Raw genomic sequence first — 17196 nt, forward strand, 5'->3', positions numbered from 1 at the left:
AGCCCCCCCCCCCAAATGGGCAAAAATCAGAGGATTTGGGGGACATCGCTAGAGAACAACATACAGTGCTTATTTATGACCCCTCCCCCTTTTTCCTGGCAATTTTTTAGAACACTTAAGTGTGCTTATGAACCTAAACCCCACCCCTGCAAAATCCCATTGGGTTAAGGTCTCTTTATTTCTGGTTTCAGTATCCTCAACCACAGGCCGAAACGGAACTCCTGTGGATAAAGAGGGCCTCCTGTAGTTTTAAAATAACTGAAAGATGCTTAGATAAGCTGGCTCCCCTACTTTTTTGGTGGCGCCCAAACTTTTAGGCAACCTACAGGCCTGATTGAGAGCACATGGAAGGTGATCTTAGGTAAGAGTCACCATGTTAAAAGAACGGGGGAGTAGGCTCCTACTTAGAACTTCTTTATTTATACTATGCCTTATAGAGTTGCATTGGCAGTTGCGGCTTACAATCAAAAATAGATCGCAAGGAAGGACAGATGAGGAGTGTGGGGAGGAAGGAGGTGGGAAATGCCATTACATGGGCTTAAAATTTAGCTAAACCTGGGAGTGAGGATAATTTATTTTGTATAATTTGTATGCCATTTTTCAATCAAAGTGGCTTACATGTTGCAATAAAACAACAAATATAAAAGAGCACATTCAAATAAAAGAGCAGGCCCTTAAAATCTAGATATATTAAAAACACATCAGGGAGCATCAAGGAATCGTAATCTACACAACAGTGTAGGTATGTTAGAACAGGCGTTTCTTAACTGCCCTGCCAAAAGCAGCCAAAATTGGAGCCAAGCTGATCCAACCAGGGAGAAGTTTGGGCGCCACTGAAGAAAGGGCCCTGCCATTTCTATGAAGAGGATAAGTAGCAAGATAGATGGCATAAGTGCAGGATAGAGGCAGAACCAATATTAAAAGAACATGTGGAATGGACTGAGTGGGAAAGGAAAGTGCGTAAAGGGCAGAAATGGGAAGAGGCAAGCCTAGGTCACACATATGAAATTGCCATGCCAAGTCCAACCACTGGTCCACCTAGCCCAGGATAATCGACTGTGTCTGGCGGCAGCCCTCCAAGGTCTTTGGCAAAAAGAGCTTTCTCCAGCCCGGCTATCTAATTGGAGATGCTGGGGACTGAATCTGGAGCATTCTACATGCAAAAACATGGGATCTATCAAACACAAACGGGCCCAAACTGCAGTGGATTTTGGGTGTTCCTGGAGATGCATTTGCATAGAGAAGAATAGTCTGGGGGTTCAGCCTTTCAAAGATACAGCCACAACTGCCTGGTGGCGGCAATCCCCATGACGAATATTTTTGTATCGGCTAGCACTGATGGGAATAGCCACTGGGAAGCCATGACTGCTGCTGAGGAGATCTCAGTTCACAAGATAAGGTTCTCCATGCAAATACATCACTTCGTTGGGGTCTCATAACGTGCACCCCTACAAAGCGTGCAAATTGGCCCAGAGTCTGGGACTGCAGAATACCAAGAGTTTCTAAGAGAATCCCCCCCCTTGGTTTGCATAGCATGGAATCACTGCTGCCCTCTCCCTTATCTTATTAAGCAGGACATGGTGAACAGGAAATATTTGGCCCTGGTTAACTATCTCAGCTATGCAACTGTCCATTTTTCATCCTGTCACCGCTCTGTGCCTCAAGCAGATGGGGAAGGGAGCTGAGGAAAGGGAAAACCTTTCTGCATTTACTGCACACTGTTGAAGAGATTCCTTCCCTACAAGGTGAAGTTGCATTACTGATCTTTTAGGTAAATTAAATTCTTAAGCTATAAAACCATACAACCACTGAAAGGAACTGCTTGGAACCAGATTCTCTGGGGTATCAGCCAGCATGAGAACATAGTCCTTTTTCCTTCACATTTTTCAGTCAAATTGTATACATTGTTGTAACCTGGTTTTTCAGGGTTTTTAAATTGTTCTGATGGTTTAATTGTTGTTTTTATGGTGTTCTATAGTTTTTTGTTTTAACTGTTAATTGATTTTAATAGTTTTGTTTTTAATTGTAAACTGCCCTGAGCCATTTTGGAAGGGCCGTATAGAAATCGAATGAATAAATGAATGAATGAATGCAATTTAGATGGTCGAAATGGGGTTAAATGCTGAACGGCCATCACAAGTTTTATTTTTCTTCTGTGTTAACTAGAAGCTTCCCTCTGTGTTCTGTTTACTCCACAGTAAAGATTACAACAAAGAAACACGGCCTGGCCTATGCTAATATGGCTTTAAGAGGCAAAGCAGTATAAACAGACATAACACCAGAGTGCCCCATCCAGTATGAAAACAAGATCCTTTTGTGCAGATGTTCTGGGTCCCAGCTGTTCCAACTGTCTATGTTTTAGAGGCCCTCAGTTTGAGTTTGGGAGAAATAGGAGGAAATGTAAACAGCAGAATTTCCAGGCAAATTCAGATGACATTTTCAATGTAACATGCAGGTCAGAGAGTGTGCAGTGGAGCCACACAGGAACATAGGAAGCTGCCTTATACTGAGTCAGACCATTGGTCCCTCTACCTAGACGGGCAGCAGCTTCTGCAAGGTTGCAGGCAGGCATCTCTTCCAGCCCTATCTTGGAGATGCCAGGGCGGGAACCATACAGTTCTTTTGCCGTGCACCCAGACTGGGCTCACAGGGGTGGCCCAAGGTATGGCAGTGCATGAGGTGAGATGCCTTGTCCTGGGGGGGGGGGCAGGCCCCTTTCAGAACCAACCCTTGCTCCCTCTGAAAGTGGCATGGGGGCAGGGAGGAGGGAAGGTTGCCAGTAGCCACCTCCTCTCTCCTCAAGCCTACTTGCAAGCTTTGTAAGGAGGGTGAGGTGAGACACTCCTTGCAAAGCTTGCAAGGGTCAGATTGGTCCTGGAGAGCTGCTCTGAGGGTGGTGGCGGATGGGGGCTTCTTCTTGCCCCCCTGGGTGAGCTCCAATATCCTTGTTTCAGCAACAGGCCTCCAACATATCAGAACAGGCTAACTAAAAAATAGCAGCTACTTTGGTACAGAAGAAAAACCCTGCTGGATCAGGTTCAAATCCCACCCAGTACAGCATCCTGTTTCACATAGTGGCCCATCAGATGCTTCTGAGAAGCCCACAGACAAGAGCTGAGGGCATGCCCTCTCTCCTGTTCTTGCTCCCCTGCAACTCTTAGGCTGGAGGTGGCCTATAGCACTCAGACTAGTAGCCATTGATAGGCCTGTCCTCCATGAATATCTAAAGCCCTCTCAAAGCCATCCAGGCTGTTGGCTGTCACCACATCTTACAACACCCTGTTAAGTTGTTGTTGTTGTTGTTATTATTATTATTATTTATTTTTACATTTATATCCCGCTCTTCCTCTCCAAGGAGCCCAGAGCGGTGTACTACATACTTGAGTTTCTCTTTCACAACACCCCTGTGAAGTAGGTTAGCCTGAGAGAGAAGTGACTGGCCCAGAGTCACCCAGCAAGTCTCATGGCTGAATGGGATTTGAACTTGGGTCTCCCCGGTCCTATTCCAGCATTCTAACCACTACACCATGCTGGCTCAAAAAAAGTTCAACCAGTTGTACAAACGAGGCCTCACACGGTTTCCCAAGCCACTCTCACAAGACCCATCTCTCCTTGATCTAGAACACACGAATGGCATGTGCTCTTTGTGTCTACATAACCACCTTTTACTAATTACATTGTTCACATGGGCTGCTTTTTGGATGTGGATAGTTCATGGACTCATTTTTTCCAGCAAACTGGAGCAAAGCAGAGATGTGCTATATATCAGCCATTCTGATGTGGAGTCGAGACCTAAAGGGTACTGAATATTGATGTTTTCAGATATATTCTGCTACCAGCCTTGGTTTCTACTCATTCAAGACTGGGAAGCCTTTTCTCAAATAAGTTCACTTGACTTGCATTTAGGAATGTTTTCAAAACCTAGAGGTGTGTATGGAGATTGTGTGAAATGTTTTATCTACATTTACACAGATAGTTTCAGGTGTAAATTTGGCATGATATCTGCACCAACACCATCTGACTAACCAAGGTTTGTGAACAGTCACCAATCCAGGCCCTAAAACCATGGTCTGAACTCGGCTGCAAACCACAGTTTGGGTAAACTGAGGTCTTGTGTTACAGCTGAATCAATGAATCATGGTTTGAGACACTGTTCTGCCCTTGAAGGCCATTGTTTGCAGGTAGCATCTGGGGATTGGCGAGGGGAGGCAGGAAGAGGCAAACCTCATAATCTATGGCTTACCTGTACCTCTGGAATACACAATCATGGTTTGCAATACTATGATTTCAAACCATTACTATAACCATAATTATGGTTTGTGCACACCATGTTCTGGTGTTACAACTGAACAAACCCTTGGCATGTTTTGATTTTTGCATGTTAAAAAAGGCTAATCTGCCCTGAGCTGAAAAGAAATTTTTAAAAAACTGCTTCCATAAACTTAGATTCTGCCCACAACTGTTCAAGCAGAGATGATAACACTATAAAACCCAACAGGTATTCACAGAGTTTGAAAAATGGGAAAAGGACCTCACATCAGTCTCTTCAAGTATTTCTCCTAATTACAGCAACGCAGGGTACTCTTAATTGGGGTGATAAAAATGGTTAAGTTGTTAGCCCAGCTTCAACAGCAAGAGCAGAATCTTTCTGAGTTATTAGTTCAATAAAATTAGTTGATGATACTATTACTTTTACTCCTGAGCGCATTAACAAAAAATCTCAAGTTGATATTTAAAGTTGCATAAAGTTCAGCAAATTTAACAATCAAAGTTTAACCAGAAAGCTTCAGAGAGATCTGTCTGGACATGAGAATTGTGAGGTGTGGGGCGTGAAATCCAGTCAGGCAGTGGCTAGCGCTGGGATGGAAACAGGGATGTATTTCTTGTGCACTTGGAAAACCCTCCTCTTTTCCCGTTAGGATCAGTCATATCCCACCCCTCACTGTGACATACTGTTACAGCTATCTTCTCCCTGCTACATGCTATTGGTTCCTCAATAGCTGTTCCTAAAATAGATTATTGTAAATGTTAGCTCCAGATGAAGATCACCAGCTGCATCATGTGCTGTGCATGCAGCCTTAATGTTCATGAGCTAGCATTTACATGCATGCACACTAGGGTTGAATTGTCTCCAGACCCAATGGATTTAGCTTCCAGAGAACCAAAGGAAGGGGCTGAAACTGTTCGAAGAAGAACTGTTGGAAAGGAGCCGTAAGAGCCATCACTTGCATCAGCAAGGGAGGACAACTTCATCCAGTCCCCTCCAATAGGATTCCAACGACAGTCAATGCCAGCTGTCTCTGGCAAGTCATGAGACGGCTGCTAAATGAGCAAAGAGGCACCTTTCAAAGTGGCGGTTCTCTTATATTTAGCACAGGGAGAGCCACTGTCCCTATGCAATCCCAGCACAGCATCCTCCACTGCTTGTTGCTGGTGTCTCCCTTATCTTTCTTTTTAGACTGTGAGCCCTTTTGGGACAAAGAACACTCTTATTTATTTATTTTTCTATGTCAACCACTTTGAGAGCTTTTTTTTAAAAAAAGCAGTATATAAACAATCAATCAATTCTGGCATAATAAGTTTATTATTATTATTTCTTGTTTACACAGTCAGACAGGTGTTATTGACTAGTTTGTTTTATCCAGACATCGAGTCCTTCCCAAGGACCTGGGATGGCTGAATTTTTATTATCAATATTGTTGTTGTTGTTACCCCAATCCCCAGTCCTTATACTATATTGTAACAAAGCCTGGTACATGAAATAACCACACATTCTTTCCCAGTTTATCACTGCTTCCAGTTCTTTTTCTCCGTTCTTTTTCTACCTTGTACCAATTTTAGATTGTGAGCCCACTGGCACAAATTCATGCAGGTTCCACTCACACATCCACACCCTCAAAGTCTCAGCCGAAATTTCTCTAGCCCTAGCCGAAACTTGAAGAATGATCACTCCAATAGACAAACATTCACAAAATTCCCGGAAAAGTATTTCCCAAAAATTCCTCCTCCCAAGCAAAAGAGGGACAAATTAGGGACAGTGCTTTACAGGGACAGATATGGGAAGGCGGGGGAAAGAGTTTTCCTTGGTCAATAGGGACAGCTGCAGTATACAAAATTCTATAATGACTGCATGGTGATGTGACAAAGGGATAACACCAAGGAATGCTGGAACTAACAGTGAGTTATCATTCATGAGCTACACAAGGCCACTCACAAGGGATGAATTTGCTATTTAGACAAGAGGTGAGTTGCTGAGACTCAAGGGGAAGTCATATTTTTGTAGAGGCCTTGTGCAATTAACTCTCCATTGAGATATGCCTGTCCAACTCTACAGTCTTTCTGAAAGTAGCACGGAATATGTTTGCTTAGATGAGTTTTTAAATTAGTTCTATTGCAGCTGAGTTTTAAAACCAATACTTTTCAGCTTAGATAATATTGTTTTATTGTATAAGGTTATGTTCAGCCATTTTTATCATTAGCTGCCCTCAGGTTTTAGAAACAAGCAGGCTAGAAAAAAATTCTAAATACATAGAATACATTGTGGTATCTCATCTGTAAAAACAAAACAACATTTAGCATTCGAGGGGTGCTGAAAACCAGAAAGTCATAAATAGGGATGCCTCTAAAATTATTCTTATCCGAATCTCTGCAAAATTGTGAGGGCAGGGGGGGGATTGGGACAAGAAATTACCTGGTCTTGTTTCCACAGTAGAAACAACACACTGGGAATTCTCTCTTGTTCTGGGCTTTATTTGTGAATTTCATACAAAAGCACATCACAATGTTAGTTCCCAGGACATTCTGGGAAGAAAACTGGAAGCCACAATAAACTGTGGCTGGGGATGATGGGAGTTTTAGTTCAACATCATCTGGAGGGCCATGTTTGCCCAGCCCTGATAAAAATATTAGTAGTAGTAGTAGTAGTTGTTGTTGTTATTGTTGTAACTCCTGTTTGACCCCAGCAAGTTGCCAAAATGCCAGCAACTTGCTGAGAACACTTCAGGCCCGGCTATAGTTAAATTCAGCCTCTACAGGTTGATTTATAAAGCTACAGGGAACTTTGCCATTCTGAGCTACTGTCCCAGTATACAGCTCATAGGAAGCTGCCTTATACCGAGTCAGACTAGCCTCTTGAGCTAGACGTCCACCTAGGTCAATATTGTCTATACTGCCTGGCAGCTGCTCTTCAATGTTTCAGGCAGGTACTTCCCAGTCCTATGAACCTGGGACCTTCTTGCTCTGTCACTGAGCTACGGTCACATCCCCAAGCTCAAAAATCAAGGGTGCTGCACAATCCCTGACTTTGATCATGCTTGCGTAGCTGCATAGCCCAAACCACTGTGTGCAACTAGAAAGAACAGGAGAAAATAAGATGTGCATAAAGAAGACACTGCAGATGCTGAGTCAAGTTACACAAGAGAAGCTTGAGTGGGTATATCCAGTGCTCTTGCCTGTTACAATCAGCTCCTCATAGGAACAATAGATACTATTAGCATTAGCAAGGTTCCCTTTGACCACACTAGTCCCTGTTCGACATTAGAGAGAGGGATATAAAGCAGATGGTATCATACTTGCTTCTTCAAGCAGGCACATTAACTCCTCCACACTGAACAACCCCTCTTTTTACAATTCTCTTCATTGCCATCTCACTGCACTTAGCATCATTTCCAACTGTCAAACCATCAGATAAGTTCCATCTGATACATAGCACAAACTCGGCAACCCCTCTGGAATTTATCACTGTTTCCTTCTGCCTGCTTTATTTATTTATTTATTTATTTATTTAGCTTGCTTGCTTGCTTGCACCATCATTTTTGCTGTCTTTTTGGAAAGAATGCCATCAAAACAACATTAGCTGGCTACAATCCAGAGATCAGTGCAAGATCACATTGTCTTCTGTGAAAATAAAAAAGAACCACAGGCCAGCTTGCAAACTGTAATAATGCCAACTGGAAAACCCCAGTTGCATTTTCAGGAACCCCCTGGCTGGATCATGGCCACAGCATTCTATCTTGCGTATACCATATGGACAAGTTGTACCCTTCCCCCAGATACCAACGGACATATTGTGCAATATTCAGTTTGCCTTGAAACAGAACATGCACACTGTTGTGCAAGAGCACTCTTGGGTAAATTCAGGAAATTGCACAAATGCAGTTGCACGATCAATGGCTATTGGAAATAATGGTTGTTGCTCACACAACTGTATTTGTGCAAATTCTCGTGTTTATGCAAAAGCGATCTCGCAAACGCAGACAGAATGCTGCACAGTACATCAGCCACCACTGCCATTATTAAGCTTATACCCCCAAGAATCATCAATTATGACATCATAAAGAAAGTTCATAACATATGCAAAAAGTATCTGCCATAGATTTATCAAGACTGTATCTTCTTCGAGGAAGCTAAATTATATAATTGGCATGGACAATACTTAATCCATATAGCTTGACTGTAATATGCTAAGCTAGGGAAAGTTGGTCTAAACAACATTATTTATATTAGATGAATTCAGGACTGATTGAAAGTTTATACCTACAGGGAGTACTCTTTAAGGGATGGGCCTCCACTTGACAAGAGGCACTGGGTGCAGTCCCTCAGCACTCAGTCATAGTCCAGATGCCATTCAGAGACTTGGACAAAAACGTAGAGAGTAGTCCCATCAAGTGTGATGGTTACGTAGTGCTGGTGTAGACTGAAAACACTTTGGTGGGCAGGATTACAATTCAAGCCAATCTTCATCAATGGGGAGACTTGAACTGAAAAACAGCAAGACAGAAATTCAAGGTTAACAAAGGTAAACATGCTAAACAAATCATGAAAATAGAGTGGGAAGAAAAATCAGATCTATGTATAGGCCAATGACATTGCTTTATTTAACAAACCTGGATTTGTGCCATAGGCAATCATGAAATACTGGTTTGTTTCACCATACCATGGTTTGTTTTGGTCCCACCCCTTTTCCTCACATCCCATGAGCTGGCTTTGCCTCTCTACGAGAGCAACATGCAAGGGTGGAGCTACTGAAATAAACCAAGGTTAAACCACGAATATGGGTTTAGGTATCACACTTCAAACTTTGAGTTCAGATTGTGGTTTGACTGCTCAAAATAAACCATGGTTTGTTGATTGGTATAGTTTCAGACACATAAATTAACCACAGTTAGATGAAATCATCCATCCATCCATCCTTTATTATGGTCCTTGACTGGCAGAAGAAACACACATTAAAAACACATCCCAGTACAAATTAAATTAAATCACGAGAGCAGGAAAAAATTAAATAATTTCCTACAATTAATTTAAATATACAACTAAATCACTAATATACACCAGTTAAAAATGCATATTCCGCAAGCCACTACACAGAATTTGGTAACACTGTACATAATATCAGGATTTGGATTGAAAACGAGGAGGAGAACATAATAATTGTCAGAGCATCCTGGCAAGTTTTTTTTTTTTAAGGAGCAATAAAAGTATTACAAACATCACTATAAAAACAGCAGGACATGCCCCACTGCTTCAACTACTCCAGGTCCACATGGACATGCATGCTCATTAATTGGGATCAGTGAGATGAGATGAGATCAAGCATGGTTCCGCAAGATGTTTGAACCTACAGACATCTACGTTGTAAAGCGATGCTACCATTCATGCATTATTCAAGGAATCATGTAAGGAGCCCTCTTATGCTGGTTCATCCACCCCAGTATTGTCTGTTCTTCCACCAGTGGCCTCCAAAAGTTGAACCATTTCCCTACTGCCGTTTCTTTAATCAGAGATGCCAGGAATTGAACCTGAGCCCTCCTGCAAGGAAAATTATAATGCCAGCACTACACGCTCTCCATAACTACATTGGAGCAGGAGTGAAGGGGAGGACAAAGGGGGCAACTGCTTCAGGACCCCACATGGCCAAGCACCCAAACACAGTATTACTGCTCACACTGTGCAGGAGGCGGCAATGGTGAACCTCTCCTGTATTCAAAGAAAACCACAGGGCTCTGTGGGTGCCAGGAGTTAAAATCGACTTGACAGCACACTTTACCTTTAATCTACTGACAGTATGGGGGCTGCAGGAGGAGGACCCAAGACTATGCTTTGTCCTGGGCCCCAGTGAGAGACAAATGATTACATAATCATGAAATAACCTAGGTGCACAGGGCTGCAGCTAAGACTATCTGATAGTATAATGGATTACAACCTAAATATAAGTCAAGAGACACAGCTGTAAATATTGATCAACAGCATTCATGGTACACCACAGAGCTAAAACACTCTTCATTGCTTCTCCTAATAACCCATCTCTTGTACAAAATCTTTCCTCTAACCTCGGACTTTTCTTCTTTTTCTGTCATCAGTTAACCCTCTTCTTCCCCTCAGCTTAGCCCTCCTCTGTTCTTCCTTCTCATCTGTGTTCTGTTTTAATCAGAGTATTACAAACCTCCCGGGCAGTTCTACTTAACTTATGTAGCTCTCAAGTCCCAAACATTAATATCTTCAATAATGCAAAGCAGAGACATGATGCCGGGAAGGGCAAGACGGTTCCCCATCCAGAATTGCACTTGTCCTCCTTTCAGACATTTAAACTGTGGCAACACGGAAATGTGTTTTATACATGGAGGCATCCCCATTCTCCCCGCCCTCAAGGTTTTCAGAGTTGTCTAATGGGGTGTACCAGCCATGCTGCTTGGTAGGGTAGAACAGATTTTCATCTGATTTCAGGAACACATTAGGCAAGCAAGTTGCAGTGAATTAGTACCTGGACCTTGCCAGGGGTGTTGCTAGGTACTTAAAAGATCTGGGACCCAGGCCCAGAGCTCCCTTTTGATAATTAAACTCAATCATACCTCCCCAAGAATAATTAAGTACTTTTTAAAAAGTCTATCTATCTATCTATCTATCTATCTATCTATCTATCTATCTACGGTGTACCCATTGCTAATATCATGCATGGCAGCTCTAGCAAGAGTTTACAAGTGAGTTGCTGGCAGGGGGAGAGGAAAGTGGTGCCGCTGGCAGCCAGGCTTGTGGGTGAGGGGGAAAACAGCGGCAGCGGGAGGGCAGGGGTAGAAAACGGTGGCAGCAGGTGGGCAGTTGTGGGGTGGGGGGAGGAAGAAAACTGTGCCAGGTGGGCAGGGAATGAAAACAACGGTGACAGGGATGAGAACAAGAGGGGAAACAGAGAGGGAGGGAGGGAAGGAGGGAGGGAGGAGAACTATAGGCACAGATGTGCTGTGCCCGGCGCAGCTAGTAATATTATACCACCACAGCATCTATGAAGGTGGAAGCAGCAGAGAGCTAGGTGAGGCCAGGAGATCTCTCCCATGCTCTGTGCAGGTGCCTCCACTGCTGGACTTCCTTACTGGAAGAGGTCCTGGAGGAGGGAGGTGGCTGTTGAGATTCAGGGCTCTAAGCCATTCATTGAGGGCCCATGCCCCCATGGGCCACTCCCTAACACTGCCTGCTCCCAAGGATTTCTGCCTGCTTGACAAGGTAATCGGAGGGGGCTCTGCTCTGTGTGCCGATGTTAAGAGAGGCTCAGCTGTTGAGAAGGCGGGACAGGGACTTCTGAGTCATTGCCCCCAGGCTTTGGAATATTCTCCCAGCTTGCATCTGTTCCTCAGTCTCCATCACAGTTTTTAGAAAACAAGTAAAAAATGTGGCTCTTCAGCCAGGCTTTTGTATAGGTTTTTGCTGCGGCTTTGTGTTTTTTGTGTTACTGTTTTATATAGGTTTTAAAACTTTTAAATAGATTTTTTTTATATTTGTACTTTTAATCTGTATTTTTGATTTTGCATTGTTTCAATTATATTGTAAACCACTTTGGGATTATTTTAATGAAAAGCAGTATAGAAATTGAACAATACAATAATGATGCCCCTGGACCTTGGCTTTGTGCATGGGGTCAAGACGTGTTTCTCCCTTCTCATGTATGTCTTTAGCCCTGGTAGGAACAAGAGGTGCTCATCAAACCATGAGCCCTTATATAATAACCAATGGTCAATCTAATCCAGCATTCTGTTTCCAAAAGTAGTCAGACAAAAGCCCAGCTTGCAAGCATTGAAGGCAACAATGCTCTCCTAGTGTGTGCCTCCAGCATCAGAGGTTTGATCTAGGACCAAGGAGACCTGAGTTCAAACCCCATTCAGCCACTGAACTCACTGAGTGATTCTGGGCCAGTCACTTACCTCTCAGCCTAACCTATAGCTCTCAGCCTAACCCACCTCACAGGGTAGTTGTGAGGGTAAACATAACCATGTACACTGCTCAGGGCTTCTTGAAGGAAGTGTCAAATATACATGTAAAAATAAAATAAAAATTGAATCTCCTGAAATGGAGTTTCAGCTTAGTTATCATGGCTGAAAGCTGTGAATGGACTAATTATTCATGAATGTTTCTGGTTCTTTATTGTTCTTTCTGCAGACAAGAAGTAAATGTTGGCGTTTCTGTGTTTGAAAAGCAGAATTCCAAAAAAGTGAAGCAGGAGAACATATCCCCATTAGCCTTGACGATTCTTCGTCATGTCAGGCATTTGTACTTTAATTTAACACATTCATCTCTTTTTGCTTTCTCACACATTTTTGGTGCTGTGTTTCTGATTTTGTAACTAGTCTTCTTTTTAATTTTTATTATGAAGAAAAAATACAAAATTACATGCTACATATGTCACAGTTTTTCAACATAAATCACAGAAATCACAGAATGAGAGGAACCCCCCCCCCATAATTCTAATTCAGCATCTTATGAATCACCATCTATTCCATAAGAAAGAGCTCATGCATCGTACAAAGGGTTTTCAGATCCGATCAGATATCGCACATTGTGCGTTACCTTCATGTAAATGGACATAGGCCGTTAACTTTGCCATCAGCATTCTTTGCCATGTTTTCTAAAACCAATCGTTAAGTGACAGAGGATTAGAATTACGCCATTTAAAAGCAATTTAAAAGCCTTAGCTCTTTTTCTACTAATCCTCTTTTTCAAAGCCATCTAAGGCAGTGACCATCACCACGTCTTGTGGAAATGAATTCCGTAAGTTACTTATGCATTGTGCAAAGGAGTACTTTCATTTGTCTGTCCACATCCCCACAATGGCCTGAATGCTCATGTGACGAAGCTTTATTCCTGAAGCTAGCTAGGGTTAGCCATGTCAACTGCCCAGGTGGGGTCCTCCTAGGGTACATATGTAAACTGTGCTGAGTGGAATATAAGTGATAAGACAAATCGGTCAGGGGTTTTCAGGCTGGCACCCCAGATATGGTTGCACAACAATCTGGGTTGGACAACTGCCCAGAGATGGACATTTGGGACGGTATACCAGTTTGAAAAACAAATAATACATACATAAACAAACAGCTTGCACCATCCTTAGCCACAATGGCCTTTGATCACTGTGACTGGGGATGATGGAAATTATAGTTCCAACATCTGAAGACCCAAGGTTGGGACCCAACATGATAGCACCATCAGGTGCATAGGGGCAAGGCAGTGCTGAATGCCTTGCCTCAGGTGGTACAATACCATGCCCCGCTCCCTGGACAGTTGTGATCTCATCTTAACCCCCTTGGTGCTTCTTAGGAGAAGGCTTTTGAGACTGTGTCCAATTTTGTAGACACTGCATTTGGTGGCACTGCGGTACGCTGCAGTAAAGTGCTCCACTTCAACCATGGATGCTGGCATCTCTTTACAAATGTCCTTTTACTAGAAAAGGACTAACCCTTTGCTCCTGTAGATCAACATGGCCAATATCATCGACTCCTTTCCGTCACAAAAGTCAGCGGAAATGATGCCTCCGCTGCCGGAATCAACCTTGAAAAGTTTCGCCCCTCAATTCCAGCTCCCCCATTCTTCCTCTTGCTAAATTTCACCCTCCATTCTCCTTCACTTGTTCTTCTCTCCCGGCACCCTGTAGGTTATGAGGGGAAACAGTGTGAGCGCAGCCTGAAGCCAAAAGAAGGGTCCAGTCTGTCAGTAGGTACATATCAAAGCCAGGGTTTAAAAATGGCATTGGGAATAGGGCAATTATCTTCGCTCACCACATTTCTCAGCCCTGACTGAGGTTTAATTAAAACAAAATTCACACACACACACACACACAGACACACACACACACACTTTCAGATATCACCCCACTGCAAACCTTTTTTTAAAAAAGGCAAAATAACGCTTTTATCACTGAGTTTTTAATTTACTGAGAACCTTCCAGCTCAGTTGGATATTACTCGCTCATAATATTTTCTTTAAAGAAATATATATATAAATTAGCTAATCCCCCCTAATCTCCTTGAGTTGCACCTAAAACACAGTTTCTTGCAAGTGACCTTTTCCAGAAAGGCTGTTTCTATGGCAACAGCATTGTTCGATTCAGTCAGGAGAAAAATACTGCATGGGTGGGGGGAGAAATACTTAATTTTTGCTGCATTTGATGTCACATTTAATGATGACAACATGCCAATGAGGCCAAAACCTACACTCCTCAGAATCCTTCTGAGCCATTGGGGGTGGGGACCAAAGACCCAATGTAGAAAATTTCCATCTCCATTCAGAATTTTTCTTTTAATCAGAGAGGACTGTTTCTACTATACACCCTGACCTCTTGCATAAGACAGCCCATAAACATCTCAAGTTGTAATTACTCAGGTGATAACTTCTGATTCAACTTCTGCAGATCTCTGGGGACCGTGTCAGAGAATGTAAAAATGCACATGTCATTTTCTGCTGCACACATACAAACTTTATTGCTCATCGCAGGAGGCCACCACAATCCAATATAGCTTTCCAATATTCCAGGAATTTTGTTTTTTTTCCTTACGACTGTATGTTTACAATCAATGGGCAGCATCCAGACTATCACCCCTGTGCTAGGATATTTCATATGTGCAACTAGTTTTGCTGGCATACTTCTGGGTTAAGACCTCTTCCCTGTTTGCTGATAAGTCTCTGAAGGTGCTGATGTATTAAACTTGCCTCCAGAGCACATCCAGGTAAATGCATGCACATGAGCACTGAAGCACCATGCAGTGTGCACCCTGCCATTACACACACATACATTTTGACCTGTTAATAACAGGCTATAGGACATCCCCCCACGACCACCACCACTGTATCTTTGGTGGGGGGAAATAGATGTCTTGGCATTTAAATCCAAGCTATGGAATTCTGAAGAGTATATGAAACAACCTACAACACACAGAGTAGACGCAAGGGCAGCCCTTTCATGAGGCCAGGTGAGGCAGTCACCTCAAGGGGCAGATTATTGGCATGCCAGCAGGGTGGCAAAATGCCCCCAGCTGTCGCCATCAAAGCAGCTCTTTGGGGCCAATCTGACCCTTGCAAGCTTTGTCAAGATCGCCTCTCTTCACACTCCTTGAAGAACTTGCAAGAAGAACAAGGAGAGAAGAGGAGGCTGCTGGCAACCTCCCTATCCCTTGGACCACTTTCAAAGCTTGCAAGGGTTGGTTTTGAAAAGGGGCTGGCCCCTGCAGATGCATGAGGGCAAGGCAGCATTTTGAGCCTTGCCTCAGTCTCTGCAAGATCTTGGGCTGCTCCTGAGTAGACTTTTCAGCAACATATAGTGGTGGTGGTGATCTTGCTGGTGATCCTCAGCATGAGAAAAGGGGTGCTGCAAGTGTTTGCGACACAACAGTGGGTATGCGTTTCCAATATTATTCATTGTTTAACCTACATATTTTAACAAATTAATGTGCTTACTTCCTTACACTGCAAAGTAGGAGCAATGATCAAGATGTATATAACTTTCCTTCTGCTCCTTGATATCAACCTCTTTACACAGTTGCTGATTGCAATTGCCAATTTTTGTCACAGCATCGCAACAGGAGGCTCATCTATCCATCTCTTCATTTGCGGAATGTAATCACGAGGACTAAACATGATCTATATTTTCTTCTTCTTCCAGTCACCGTTAAGAGTTCCCCACATTAAAATCCCCAGTGTTCCACTGAACTCTGTTAGCAAATATATTCTCAGGTTGCTTTCCCTCAGGAGTGTCAGCCGTTGAACGTGTTCTCAGCAACCATTTTAAATTTTTACCTGATAACATCAGAATACAAAAACCGGCCTCACCTAAGAATCTATCTGTGTTTCAGCTTTGTTGCTGCTGGATTTATTATTAATTATTATTATTATTATTTCTAAGCAGGAGTAACGAACTTGTTAAAGCACTGAGAGCCTCATCAGAAACTACATCATGAGCTGTAGGAAATGCAGCTGATTTGCATATTTTAGTTGCATGTAATCAACATAATTTGGATATCATCTTCATACACAAGGGGGGGGAAGACAGACTGTAGCTACTGGACACCTTGCAGTTATTCTGTAAAACCCATACTCAAACTTCAGAAAATCCTGTTCAGTCCCTGAACCATTATGATACATGAGAAATCCCAAAAGCAAAAGACATAATAAATTTAGGTGTTTCCTTCATTATGTTATTTTGAAACCTTTCGCATTTTTTCACCATAATTGCAAGCATCAGAGCTGCAACCAGAACTCTGTGCAGACAGGGCCATCAGTGTGTGTGTGTGTGTATACATACAAACACACACACACACACACACACACACACACACACACACACACACACACACACACACTTACACTTGTTCTACTGTAGTTTCTCTCTGACTGTAAAAAGTGGTTCATTAACTGGTTCAGACAACAAACTGGTTTTGAACCGATTTAAATTCAGTCACTTTGCTGAAGCAAAACAGGTCTAGGTGTGCAGGAGTTCTCAAACTGGGTTGGATGGGTCAGCTGGGTCGGATGGGCACAACCTACTCAGATTCCGTCCCTAGCTTTTGAATGAGGTAGGAGTAAAAATTGTCCTAACCAGCTGATGCTTAGGCAGGCCCATGGGGAGGCCAGCAGTGGCCCGTGTTGACATGCCACCACGGCCCCGGCCCCACCCCTTGCATCTGACATCAGACACGTGGCAGGGTTTTGCTTGAAAGTGGGGCGTGTGGCCCTATTTCCGCGCAAATTCCCAATCAGCGCCATATTCCAAGTGTGGCCAGGAGCACCTCTCCCTGCTTTTAAAGGCAGGGAGACATGTTCCCGGCAAGGCTGGGAAGCCGGCGTTCGGCTGAGTGGCTCAAAACCCCACCCCGTGTCTGACATCAGGTGCAGGGGGCGGGGCAGGGGCATGAGGCCCGGCCCCTGAGGGGCGCAGCCTGG

At 43.3% G+C, this 17196-nt stretch overlaps 1 protein-coding gene across 6 annotated transcripts in view; it reads right to left on the reverse strand.

The window, feature by feature from the left end:
- PKNOX2 (PBX/knotted 1 homeobox 2) overlaps positions 1-13909 on the reverse strand; it is a 212994-nt gene extending 199085 nt beyond the window's left edge. For all 6 annotated transcript variants that reach the window (XM_053269106.1, XM_053269107.1, XM_053269103.1 and 3 more), the window contains exons 1-2: positions 13721-13909; positions 8540-8759 (exon numbers count right to left, since the gene is read on the reverse strand). The gene's annotated coding sequence lies outside the window, so the exon portion shown is untranslated. The remainder of the gene's footprint in view (positions 1-8539; positions 8760-13720) is intronic.
- Between the last annotated feature and the right edge of the window lie 3287 nt (positions 13910-17196).

This window comes from Hemicordylus capensis, chromosome 8 (assembly GCF_027244095.1).
Source record: "Hemicordylus capensis ecotype Gifberg chromosome 8, rHemCap1.1.pri, whole genome shotgun sequence".
NCBI classification, from domain to species: Eukaryota; Metazoa; Chordata; class Lepidosauria; order Squamata; family Cordylidae; genus Hemicordylus; species Hemicordylus capensis.